Here is a 13,330-nt window from a genome sequence, read left to right as displayed (position 1 = left end):
TAAGCAGTTGAAATAATCTAAGAAAGCACTTAACAGTGTGGCCTCATATAAACTACGAAGACAGTCTTGTGATGAATTTGAGAGGAAAAGTTAAGGACTCAAGTGAAATAGGCATGCATTTCTTTACGATAGTACAACAGGCACTGCTGACATATTGGCCAACTCAGGTATAGCGTAACAACAAATAAGCATTCGAATCAAGCAATACAGGAAAGCAGACAACTGAACTATTTGTAATTCGGTAGGATTACATGTTGAGGGCACAAGCCAAGAAAGCATCCCACTCGCATTACATTTCACATGTACTAAAACACACCGGCTTACCATATGTTGCTGTGAACCCTAGCTGTTGTTGCAATGTTCTTTGAAGATATCGTCAGCATCCCGTGGTTGCAAATCTAGTTGTTGTAGTTTATTCTGCACCATCTATTTAGGTAAAATTAATTTTAGTCGCATGCACTGGTCCAAATTGATCATCCATGGTTCATATAAACTAATGAAAGAAGGGTGTGTGCATACACGATAATATATCTGCTTCCCTCTATTTTTATGCTTGTTCGAGGTGCCAGCCCCAAAAAAGAACAAATATTTTGCTTGATGGGGTTGGCAGCTCCATAATTAATAGAAGCATCAAATTAGTCATGCAACTTGGGAAGATCAAGAACACACAAACAAGTAATGAACAGAGGCTCGGAGCAGTGATGTAATAGCTAGCATCAGAAAATGTAGGGTAAAACGAACAAAAAGCAGCGGAACCACATGCTAGTTTGCTGATGTGTAATTAAGCATGGAGAACATTAAGCAGTCCGATGGAACCAACAGGTGGCATCAGAACAAAACTAAAGCATATTAACTATATGTGCACCGGTATGTAATTTAGCACATGTAACATGTTCACTGCTAGAAGTATGTCCCTACAGGTGCAAGCAGAATAACACGTCTCATGAAAAACTGAATGATGCCCTGAAGAAATTTAAAGGTGAAGTGCTTATGCTACGAAAGTGAACGTAGGCGCCGGCCTTTGGATAATAGTACCTGATTCTTGGCGGCGTATGGGTATCGTTGTCATACTTGATAGCTAAGGATCATCGATGGTGCTCGTGTTGCGGTTGAGTTTGGGTCGGCTGTCGCCGTCGCTGAAGCGGCTCCAGTGCTACGGTTGCGGCGCCTGTCGACATACAAGAAATCTCATCTGTGGTAAGTGAATAGTTGCACGATAAAGAGAAAAACTGAAGGAGTACAAATCGAAATAACTTGATGAGGCTGCGGCGTTGGTAAAGCAGGGCCGGTGGAGTTGAATATGGCGTCTGTGGAGCGGGTCCGGTGCGGTGGACGAAGGCTTCGGCGGGCGCGTTGTACAGTGCTTTTGGTGAGGCGGATCTGTTGCGGCGGACGAGGGCTTGTATGAAGGGCCAGCGAAGGGGCAGACGAGGGAGTCAGTGGAGGGCCTACGCTGTGGTGGACGAGGGTGCCAGTTAAGCAGATCCGGTGCAGTGGACCATGATGGCGGTCAAGGAGATCTGGAGCGGTGGACAAGCCAGTCGCTGAAGCGGCTCTGGTGAAGTGGTGAGTTGGCAGTTGGGGGTTCCAAGGTGCGGAAGGTAGATCCGGTGGGGTGTGAGGTCCACCGCTGCAGCGGGGGACTAGATTCGGCGGCTTGCCGTGGTTGGGGGGGTCAGGGAGGGGAAGGGGAGGGGCTCTGGGAAGAATGTTGGGGGCAAAGAGGGGAAAACAATGGAGTTACCAAAGCAGCCCTTTTCCGTTCATGTGGCAGGGGTAAAACAGGAATATCGCAGGGCTAAACTTTCGGGCGTGTGATATTTCGATGTGAGCGAGAAGTTTGGAAGCTTTTGGCGCCTAAAATTATAAGTATTCTGCTCTCGTACGGCCGGCTATGATATCATGGCCGACAATTTGTTTGTTTTGCACGCAAAAAAATGTGCAAGTTTTGAAAATCAATGTCTCCAACTCGAAACTTAGATTTTCCATTCAATTCAAATATGGATCATTGAGCTACTACAAGCAAATACCATCATACGGTCCAATTCAAATGAAATTCCAAATGTGTTTATCCCGAATATGATGACAAAAGCAAAAATGTGTATGTGTATGAATAAAGTGGATGATTATAAAGTTTGAACATGCCCGTATGTGTATATCTCTAGGTTTGATATATGAATTTGAAATCACGAAATCCCGGCTTAAAAAATGTACCTCCGTTTAAATGAATTACAAAAGCTAATGATGGAGTCGAATTCCAAAATTCCAATCTTAGGTTTGTAATTCTGGTACATCAAGGTATATCACGCATGTTCAAAAGTATTGTTATCTCATAGTACAAACTGTGAAACAAATTGATCAACCATGAGTGCAGAATATCTCAATTACGCTAAAGTCCCTCAAATATAGACACCTCACTCTTTATCTGAAGTCAACCCCCCCCCACCACCACCACCACACACACACACATAGAGAAGTCGTTCTCTCCCCCAAACACCAACACACGAGCACATTAACACCCCTCTCTCTTGTAAAGTCCGGACCCCAACATAGGTCTCTATCACTTTGTCTCTCGGGCATGCAAACATCTCTTCCCTCACTCTCTAGGTCTCCTGATATCTCTCTTACCCAAGCACATGCACTATGTAGAGTGTATATTTCCCACACACACAAAACGTCGCCCCCAAACGTCTATCTCCCTAGTTATGTGGTTCTCGCGCACTCACCTCACACACCACCCCCACTGCAAACAAGCACACTTTGTCTCCTTGTGCACCACTCTCCTCTTTCTATCTCTCCCACATGCGGACCCACCCCAGCTCCTTCCCTGTATACATATATGTCGTGACTCTTTGCATAGCTCCCTAATGTATAATCGTTCTCAATTTCGCACATTGTTCTCTACACCATCTATTCTAGATCTCTTGTGAAGTCCCTATCACACACACGATGACTCGCTTCCCTTGCGTCTCCGTTCATAGGCCAATTTCGGACAACATCAACATTGTATCCCTATCTATACGCCATTTATGGACACAAACGACCCCTCTCGACCCCTCTCTTCCTCTCTCTCTCCGTCGCTAGCTCTCTCTTTCTCTCGCTCTCACACCCCTCTCCCACACACACACTCGATGTCTCTCCCAAATAGTCTGCTCCCCCCGCCCGCACCCGTGCTATCTCGCTACTACACATGTCACACCATTCCCCCTTCCCTTATACTAGGTTTACATCATCAGTGGTCTCTCTACTCCACATACACTCTCTCCCTCTCACACACAAACATGTGCACAAACACACACAGACACGCACAAATACCCATTTATCTGGATCCTCATCTCTCCTCATGTACGCATGTGTATCTCACACACTCACTCTCTAATTATGTATATGTGTCTCCATGTTACACAACACAAAGCCCCATGTACATGTCTCTCTCTATCCTCCACACACATAGACACAAAGAATTGGTTATCATCGCCTCAGTCTCTAACATATCACACACGCACATTGTCTCTCTCTCTCGCAAACACGCTCAACAAGGGTTTCCCCATGAATAACTTACCATCTATTCATCAATAGTCGTGGCAGTACGGCGAACACGAGACGTGAAAAAGAATAAATATACATGTGCTTAGACCACCTAGTATGACTACTAGGACTAGAGCAAGCCAAAAAGCGCGCCGCCGTCACCCCCTCCTTGTCGGCGACGGGAAAATCTTTGTTTTACACAGTCGAGAAGTCATTGTGCTAAGGCCCCACATGCCGAGGCGTTGAATAGAATGTAGATCCTAGTTTACGGAAGCAAGTATCGATAATACGTTTGTATCTCCATACTTATATTTCTTCTCTTATATTTTGTTTGACCGTTGACACGAGGGACCCACATCTGACCTTCTATCCTGTTATTCCCCCTCAAATCATTATTTTTCCTGAACATTAGTTCAAACAGTACTGATGCGTGTTCGTCGGCGACGCCGGTGATGAGCAAGTTGGCCGCCGCTCCGCCGGACGGGCCGGACGCCGCGCTGGCCTCCGCACGGGTTGGCAGGCTGGCCCGAGCGTGACTCACGAGCGAGCAAGCCGCCGGGCTGGCCTTCGCTCGAGCTAGATGGCTGGCCTTAGCGCGGTGCGCGCGAGCAAGCCGTCGTGCTGCCGTGCCAATCTAGCTAGCAAACCTTGCAGACAAGCAGCTGGACGGAGCTATCTTGGCTAGCTAGCGGCCGCGAGCGTTGGACGGATCTGGCATCCGGGCTGCCACAACATGGGCTCCGCATCACCGGCGGTTTTAACCTCGCCTTCTGCTGGCGGCGGTAGTTGCGTCCCATGGCCGAGGATGACTAGGTGGACGGGCCGGAGGTAGGAGGTCACTCGAGGATTTTTGTTGGTAAGAGCATGTACAATGGTTGATAAGATAGTCTTATCTTAAGTCGGCCATGTATGCAAGTGGTAGTAGTTTCTTGGCATTTTAGTGGTTTCTTGCATTATTAGAGCAAGTACAATAGAGCTAAGTCAGCGGGCTATAAGAAATAAACTAGTATATTTCTGCTTAGTTGGAGGAAAGAGAAGAGGAGAGAGAAGGTAAGTGGGCTCTTCGTGAAGAGCCAGCTCTAGCACGTGCTCCTAAGCACTTTGTGAGAATGAGAAGTGGGCAACATAATAAAAAAGTAGTACACTCGTATAGATGACATGGCACTGGCTTATAGCCAGTAGCTGGCTATACTATTAACCATGCTCTTAGGGGTTTCTTGTAAGGAACAATGTACGTACTACTAGCGACAAAAGGCGATTCTAGGTTGCGTTGTACTCCAACGAGTACTACTAGTGGTCGCGGGAGTGTATACCTCGTTTTGTGGGTTCGATCCCGGCCGAATGCACGGCGGCCTTTTTTAAAATAGTAGTACTACACTTCGCTGTGAGCCAATATTTTACACAGGTAGTTTGAGTTTTGAAGTCAAACGGACGTGCGGCCCCACAATCTGGGTGCAATGGACAGCCTACCCACATGAAGGGGTTTTCCTTCCCAGCATCCCATGGCTCGCGTGCTCGCCCTAGCCGCACCTCGCTTGCAGCTTCCTCATCAGCTAGTAGCATATTTAAACTAGCGCCTCCCAATTAAGCCCGAGGAGCCGGAAAAGCCTGGCAGGGCATTGGGAACTGTGCAATATGGCTCTGTATGTAAAGTGCTCTACTACTACTCTGTAGCTTGTGGCGTTGCATGCATGGACTTCACTCCATTATCGGCTCTACTATAAAAGAAATTCCTCTTGACATGTGTTTTTTTAAACGGAGGCAAAAGCTTTGCTTCAACTCATTCCTAAAGAAGGAACTACTAACAAAGTTCGACGAGATCCATTACACCTCCACAAATGGAAGCGAAAATCCTAGTCTCACTGTATCAAATAACTCAAATGTTCTGCCCCTGCAGTAACCGTCACTGATAAACAGGCTGCTAGTGTGTGCGTGAGACGAGCGGCTGAGTAGGCCAGCTACGTGAGAGGAGCGGCTGAATAGAGCACCGAGAGTACCCACTAGGCCACTACGCAGGTGTACTTCCCCTGCATTGATAGTACAGTGATGGTTCTAGAGAACAATAGTACCCTCCACTTCCAACTGTAGCTCCTTGGCCCTGAGATTCAAGAGTTCAAAACTGGTGCACTATGCTATACTAGACTAGAAGTACAATACATCACACTACTAGTTGAGAAAAGTAGTACTAGTACTGCTACAGTATGAGTACGTACTCCTCCGTCACATAATGTAAGATGTTTTTCAACACTAGTTGGCGTGTACAAAAAATGGCAAAAACATACCCAAAATTTCTTAATCCACACCAAAAACTACTACCTAGTGCCAAAATTTTCTTACTAGTGCTATTATTTACAGTATAATGCAATCCCATAACGTTCCATAATGCTAGTACTCCCTCTGTCTAGGTGCATAAGGCACCTAAGAGAATTTAGGATTTTCAAGTATATTAGCCGCCCTTCATTAGTTAGCACTAATGACTCGTATGCCTACCCCAATGCACTTAGCGTTTTCAGGTTCACATTTATCTCCCTTCCATATGCAAACCAAGCTGCCTCTACCATTTACTTTTTCTTTGCATGCATGCAAGCTGGACCTAAAGAATTGTGTGAAACAATCCGTTAGCCTATGCATGGTTAGTCCTACCATCATTACACTTAATGCGGGATTAACTAGAGGGAGAGAAAAATGTGATGAGCGTCCAATCAACATATGCGTAGTTCACGGTGTCATTTCTTAGGTGCCCTATGCACTTGGACGGAGGGAGTACTAGTAGTAAATAATAGCCTCACCCCTTCGCTGAGGAATGATCTACAGTTGGAAGGGACGAGGCCCTGCGGTTACTACGCTCTTATATCCTCCTCGCCAGTTCCCCTTCCCCTGAAGAGAAGGCAGTTCGTCGCTACTCCCATGGATTCGCCAGGCGGTTCTCCTCCTCCTCGGGGCTGGGAGACCTTGGACGACGATCCTGTGGGAGAAATCGCATGCCGCTCCGACATCCTCACCGCCGCAAGACTCGGTGCTTCCTGCACCAACTTTTTCAAGACGCTGCTTAAACAGGCCATGCTTGTTGGTCTTCCATGCGTCCTCGAGGAGAAGGTTCTTGTATGGGACAATCCTTCAAACAGTCCACCGCTCCCTGGCCATGGTTGCACGTTGACTCCGCTAGAGTTGCCGATGTTGATAGGTAGCCGGATTTTGTCCGATGAGCAGGTCAGTAATGGAGTTTGATCATGTAGTACTTAGTTATTCCATTTCCATCCCGTAATTTCTCCGCTGCCCATCGTCTTATATATAGGTCTGGGTCGATGCCAACGAAGATTGGCTTGCATACCTCCGGCCGGATACCACCATCATTTTGCACAACATCCACAGCAGTGCGGCCGTTCCGGTAGACCCCTTCTCCACCATTGGGATCGGCCTTCCGGACTGGCTGGGCTTGAATACGTATGATGATGCCTACATGAGATTGAAGAAGATAGCAATTATGGACCCGCCGACAAAGCGACGCGGCTACGATGATTACTATCTCATCGCGGTGTTCGACATAAGGATTGCCATCAATGCAAGAGGCAGTAACGGCAGAGGCTAGCGCATGTTGGCGGCGGCATATTTGTACCCCTACACGTTCGAAGACGTCGTGCGCCATCCAGGCCGCATCTTCGCGGTGACAAGCTAGGGGACTTCTTTCATCTGGTTGCCATCCTACGGTACGGGAGATTACAAATGGAATGCACAAACCATCATTTGAATCCCTAACGGTACTCCATTATTTTGCAGGGACCAATCATCCCTCGATCAAAATAAGATCGCCGATCCTGGATGTGCATTTGCATCCACGATTCGGTCTAACCTGGAACCTTGTAGCTGACTTTGGCATATTAGGATCAACTATCTTAGCAGTCGTTACCCATGGTACCACTGATGTGCAACATGGTCACACAATCTACCACGATCGGACCGTCACCATCTACCCAGGTATTCCATTTTTTAACCCTCTCGCCTTCTCTTTCATTGTTGTACTAGTAGTATACTTTGTAGTACTAGTAGGAGTACTTTTTACCTTGGAGGACGCGTATAGCTAGCTAGGCCCTTGAAGACTTGAACCCACTAGCTGCCACCATTTTTTTTCCATGTCTTGCTATCTCATCCATGTAGCCAAGAGTGGCTATATATAATAAGCCGGTTATTTTACTTCCTCTATACCGGAGTAGTACTATTTGTTGCACAGTATTACTGACCGCCATATTTGCGCACAACATTATTATGCATGGACCTTGACTATGTATGTCACCATGTGTCCAGATCTGGGATGCCGCGTGTACCAGATGAACGGCGCCGAGTTCGACCCCCGTGATGCTAGGTGGGTGCCGAGGAACACTCTTGGAGAGTACTCGCTTTTCATCAGGGATAGCTACCCCATTGTGAAGCGGTGCCACCTTCCATGCATGACACGGAAGGCCTGCCGTTCATGAAGCATGGTTGTGTCTTCAGTGCGCACCGCCGGATGAACGACATGCTGGGACATGCTATCCCTGATTTATGCCGCTTCAGCTTGGATGAGTCTCCATCATGTGGAACCGGACTAGAAAGCTGCGACAATGATTCCCGTTGCCCACCACTATGGATCGTGCCATCCATGAAGAACACCTGGGACTGGACCCTGGAGGAGGACATGTAGCCCATCAATAACGTGTAAGTGGAGTACGGTAATTGTGAACGGTAGCGCTGTGAATATATGTAGACTAGTCGTGCACAAATTTATCACATGAATTGGAGATGAACTTGTGTGGCGTACTGGCATTTGTCCTTTAGAATTTTATTACTAGTAAATGTGTTATGTGTACGTGCAACTTGTGTGGTTGTTGCATGGGCTCCAACATGCTCTTTGAGAAAAAAAAGGTGGCACAGCTTTGGATATACGTGACGTGGCGGCATCATACAGTAGCATCGTTCGCTATAGTTGTAGGACACTCCTACTAGGACGACAACTCCTATAAAACCTTGCGCTTGGCACTTTGCCTCTTCGGGAGGTTCAACAGTTCATACTCGTGTGAACCTTGCACTTGGCTCTTCGCCTCTTCGGAAGGTCCAACAATGATGATACTATAGTACAATATGCTTCTGGCAATCTGACACCGATTGAACTGCTGCACGTCCACCGCGAGGGCGAGGGCGAGGGAGAGGGAGAGGGAGAGGGCGTTATAGTCAAAACCCTCTCCTCGTCCTGCGAACCGTCGCGCGCGTTGACGGGACACATCAAAGCAGTACTAGTACTAGTAGTAGTAGTCCATACTGCGTCCTTTCCGATTAGTATGGCTTAATTTGAAACGAGAAAAATACATTGGCAGTCAACGTATGTAACAATACGCTCTTTACGGTCACTATATATAGTTTTGCGGCGATTATACAATCACTAGCTCATCGTAGAGCACCGTATTGCGCCCTATTGACCAACCACATAGTCGACGTGGCACTTTGTTGACTGGTTAAATTGTCACCTGGTTTCTGGGTCCCACCTGTCAGTTGGCAGAGCAAAGAAATCAGTTAAACAAAACTTTACGCAGGCGCGACACGAGTTCAACCCTTGCGCGCGAACCGCCCTGGTTGTGTATGTGAGTGCATGCACGTGTCCTCCCTCGGTCTTCCAACAAAGAGTGTACATCGGTTATAAAACAAAGAGTGAAGTGAGCGTAGAGGCATAGGGATACTGTAGAAAGGAAGTCCTCGCGATCCATTATTCCCCATCTCGGTCAGAGAGAACTATTCAACTAGTCTTCGTAGTGAAGTGACAATACACGCTGCAGCAGATGGGACACGTAATTAATAAGCTGAACCAGCGTGTTGGTGTTACTAAATCAGCCTTACCCAGTACTGCCATCTCTTCTTCTTCCTCCTCTCTTCTTCTTCCTCCTCTCTTCCCCATTATCGGCCGCATACCATTTACCCCCGCTCACTGCTCGCTCGCCCGCGCCATCTTCATTGGTAGCTCGCGCGTACCATATCCCCCCGCTCACTGCTCGGCCACACGAGGAGAAGCTTCTTCGCTCGCCCGCCCGAATCCACTTCCCCGCTGGCTCGCAGGCACCAAAACCCCCCAATGGCAAAACCGACTGACACGCAGAGCCGCAATTGGAATTCCCTCCCCGATGTTCTCTTGGAGAAGATCAATAGTCATATGGACCTACTCAGCACCGTCCGTCTGGCCGCATGCTCGGTGTCTTTGTACCGTCTACTCGTCTGCAACCGGCCGGCTCTTTTCAAGACGCCCTGCTTGCTGATGCCCGATCCTCGCAGGTGGCCCGTACACCGACTTGACGATCCTACGGAGGTTGCCGTGGTGCCCCTCGACATGCTACCACTACCCGTCCACATGTCCTTCATGCGCGTCCACTACTGGGCGGGCATGAAGGCCAACTGGATCGTCCTCATACACCACACCGATAGTCTGTGGCGTCTTGTGGATATCTACACCCAGCGAGAGATCACCCTTCCATCGTTGGATACCGCCGCCATCGAGCCTCGCGTCCTGCCGGACACTCCTGCCTACTACGCATGAGACGCATCAAGCTTTTGGCTCGACCTCTGTTTGCAGAAAGTTGTAATCTGCGAAGTGCCCACACCATCATAAGACTACATGGATTACAAGCTCATTGACTTGTTCAACATGGGATTACTCTATCTGGAATCCGGTCGCCATACATGGTTATGGCTCATCATCAATCCTGTTGAGGCAACATTTCTGTCTGATGCTATTGTGCATGATGGCATCGTTTACGCGGTCAACGCACAGATTGGCTGCCTATACTGGTGGAATCTATCGTCATGTAATTTTCACATCTCATATTTACCTTATGAATACGACTGCATGTTCATTTGTTACAAATTTAGAATGCATAGCATGTCTATAACCACATCATTGCTATATGTTCCTCTCATTTCCTAGATTTTTATGACCACACATGTTATTGTTAGAGTTGATATGAGAACAATTGGCATCTAATGATTGTTAGAATACATATTATGAGCATAACATCATGATTGCTATATGTCACTCTCGTTTACAAGATTTTTATAACAACGCATGTTATTGCTTAGAGTTGATATGAGAACAGTAGTAGTAAGTGCTATGGTAGAATATAAGTAGGCGCTGTCATAGCTATTTTCCTCTCATTGTTACATGATGTTTGAACCATGACATATTGCTAGAATATGAAAGTCATTGGCTTATTTTTTTAACTTGGGGTATGATTATGACCACGACATTGCAATTCTCTGTCTATGATATGTGTCACTGTTATAATAATCTTAATTCCACACATACTCTGAACATGATTGTTTATTTTTGTCCTTTGGTCTCCAATTTGAATTGTTGCAGCAGACGCAAATGCGCTGGCCTTCATGATTCCAGGACCTTGAATCATACTAGCCGATGGGTGGTGGTTTATCGCTCGTTCAGCTAACAGCGGTCATTTGATGCTCATTCGCACGTACCAAATTGACGAAACCATTACATCAAACCACATACAGTACAATGCGTGGGGCGTTCGTGACATTGATGGCTATGGCTGCTTCGTGTTCGAGAAAGATCCCAGCTCCGTTGGGCCAGGCGTATTCAACTGGAGGCGGGTTTACAGCCTCGGCAACCACTCCTTGTTCCTCGGGCTCAATTATCCGATCATCCAACCAATCATCGATCATATCACCGCCGATGATTACTGTGCTATGCAACTTCCATTCGCGAGGGGGGCTGTGTTTACACATCATACCATGGGTTTCATGAATCACCATATTCAGAGATTCGTCAACACAGCTTGTTGCCAGATAATCTTCAGTGTGTGAAAGGCATCAAGCTTCCATGCGATGGATGGCTTTTGCAAACCCGACAGGCGGCGATGTGGTTCATGCCAACAGCAAATATGCACAACTTGATTCGTGCTGATATCTAGACTGAGCCATGTATTCTGCTGCTGTAGCACGACCCTCTTTTGTTGGATATTATGTATTGTTGTTAGTTTGAAGCACTCCTCTGGTTTGAAGGATAGATACCTTCCTGGGATCAAGTGCATCCTAACTCACATGCATAGGATGTACTGATAATGATGATGGAGATGATGTGCAGAAGCCATATATATATATATATCAGTTAGGCTTCAAGTGCGTACTTGTTAGTTAAACCTATGTATAAATTGTGACACTAAATATGACTAGTAAGTAGTACAGTAGCAGTACTAGTATACGTCGGTCAAATTATTCATCATGTCCACACATTGAATTGACGTGACAACACGCTGCACGTGAGGTGACACAAGAATCCCGGCGGCGTGTTCGGGTATTCTGGACTTCAGATTTGGAGTGCCACTTATCTGTCGAAATCTTTCATCATTCACTTAAAACAGTCGATTGATCATACATTGAGTATCATATAACTGGAATTACCGATGCAAGTCGAAGAAGGATTGGCCGGTGCTACTGGCTGGCGTCAAGTTCGATCCCACGGATCAGGAGCTGATCGAGCACCTTGAGGCCAAAGTGAGTGCTGACAGCACGAGATTTTAGTCTCTCATCAATTTGTTCATACCAGAGCACGGCATATGCTACACCCAACCTGAGAAACTTCCAGGTAAGACAACGATCGGCTGTATACTTGCACAAACATATTCCTTTGTTTATAGCTCTATTTTTCTTTTTAGGCGCAGACCTGGTGAAGCAATTACAATTTGACAGTTAATAAAAAGTGAAACAAGTGACTGCAACATGCCAAAGATGTTATGAAAATGCCAACTAGGTACACTAAAACCTGTATTCCACAATACTGCATGTATCACAATGAGTGGCCTAAGGAAGCATTTCGTCCGGCGCAATTCTAGGGCATTCAAAAGGGGCACGTGGACGTGTCGCAAGATACAGTCGGAGTACGGCATGCACGCGATGTGGCACAAGACCGGCAATACCTTGCCGGTGATGGTCAACGGCCGGCAGACGGGCAGGAAAAAAGGTTCTGGTGCTGCACACCAACAAGTACTTCGACTAGCAGAGGACCAACTGGGTGATGCACCAGTACCACCTCGGGGACCTGGAGCAAGAGAAGGAGCGGGAGCTGGTCCTCTGCAAGATTTTCTACCAGACGAACACTAGGGCCAGGAGTAAAAAGATTATAAGTTAGTTTTGTATTGGTAGTTGTACTACCTTGTCGTTCGCAAGTTGGTATTGTTGTTAACGATCTTTTGGTATGAACTTGCATTTTCTTCCAACCATCATGCCGAGGGTCGACGTGGATATAAAGCTGAATCATTTGTTTCGAAACGAATTTTTAGGCACCTGATTTTTATTTGATGGGTAGCATAAGCACCCGTCGTTCTTCCTAGTTCTCCAATTTTTTCGAAACAAGTGCATGCACTTATTATCACGATAAAAAAACAATATCCGTGCTGCATCCCAGTTATCAGTCTGTACTTGCAGAATTCTCTCGTTTATTGAGCACGTATGTTGTTTTTTCAGGTCGAGCAAGTTTCAATTGGGTTGTAGACTGCCCAGGGTTGGTTTTGTTTTTAACAGGCCCATCCCATGACGACAACAGGGCACAAAGATCCAGCAGGTATCTACTGGCCTCTGGCCCGCCAGCGTTAGTTATATTTTGTCTTACAACATCCGTAGGCAATTTTTTTACTAAATCAAACACACAGCCCAGTTCTATTATCCTCTTGAAATGCGTGTCCTACATCCGTTTCTAATCTCTACCTATAGTTTTACTAGTTCATATACATGTATCATTATATTGAAAACACATAAAATTCCCTTTTCA

This window comes from Triticum urartu, chromosome 2A, assembly GCF_056163025.1.
Source record: "Triticum urartu cultivar PI428250 chromosome 2A, HENAU_Tu73, whole genome shotgun sequence".
Classification (NCBI taxonomy): Eukaryota; Viridiplantae; Streptophyta; class Magnoliopsida; order Poales; family Poaceae; genus Triticum; species Triticum urartu.
This window is presented reverse-complemented; position numbering follows the sequence as displayed.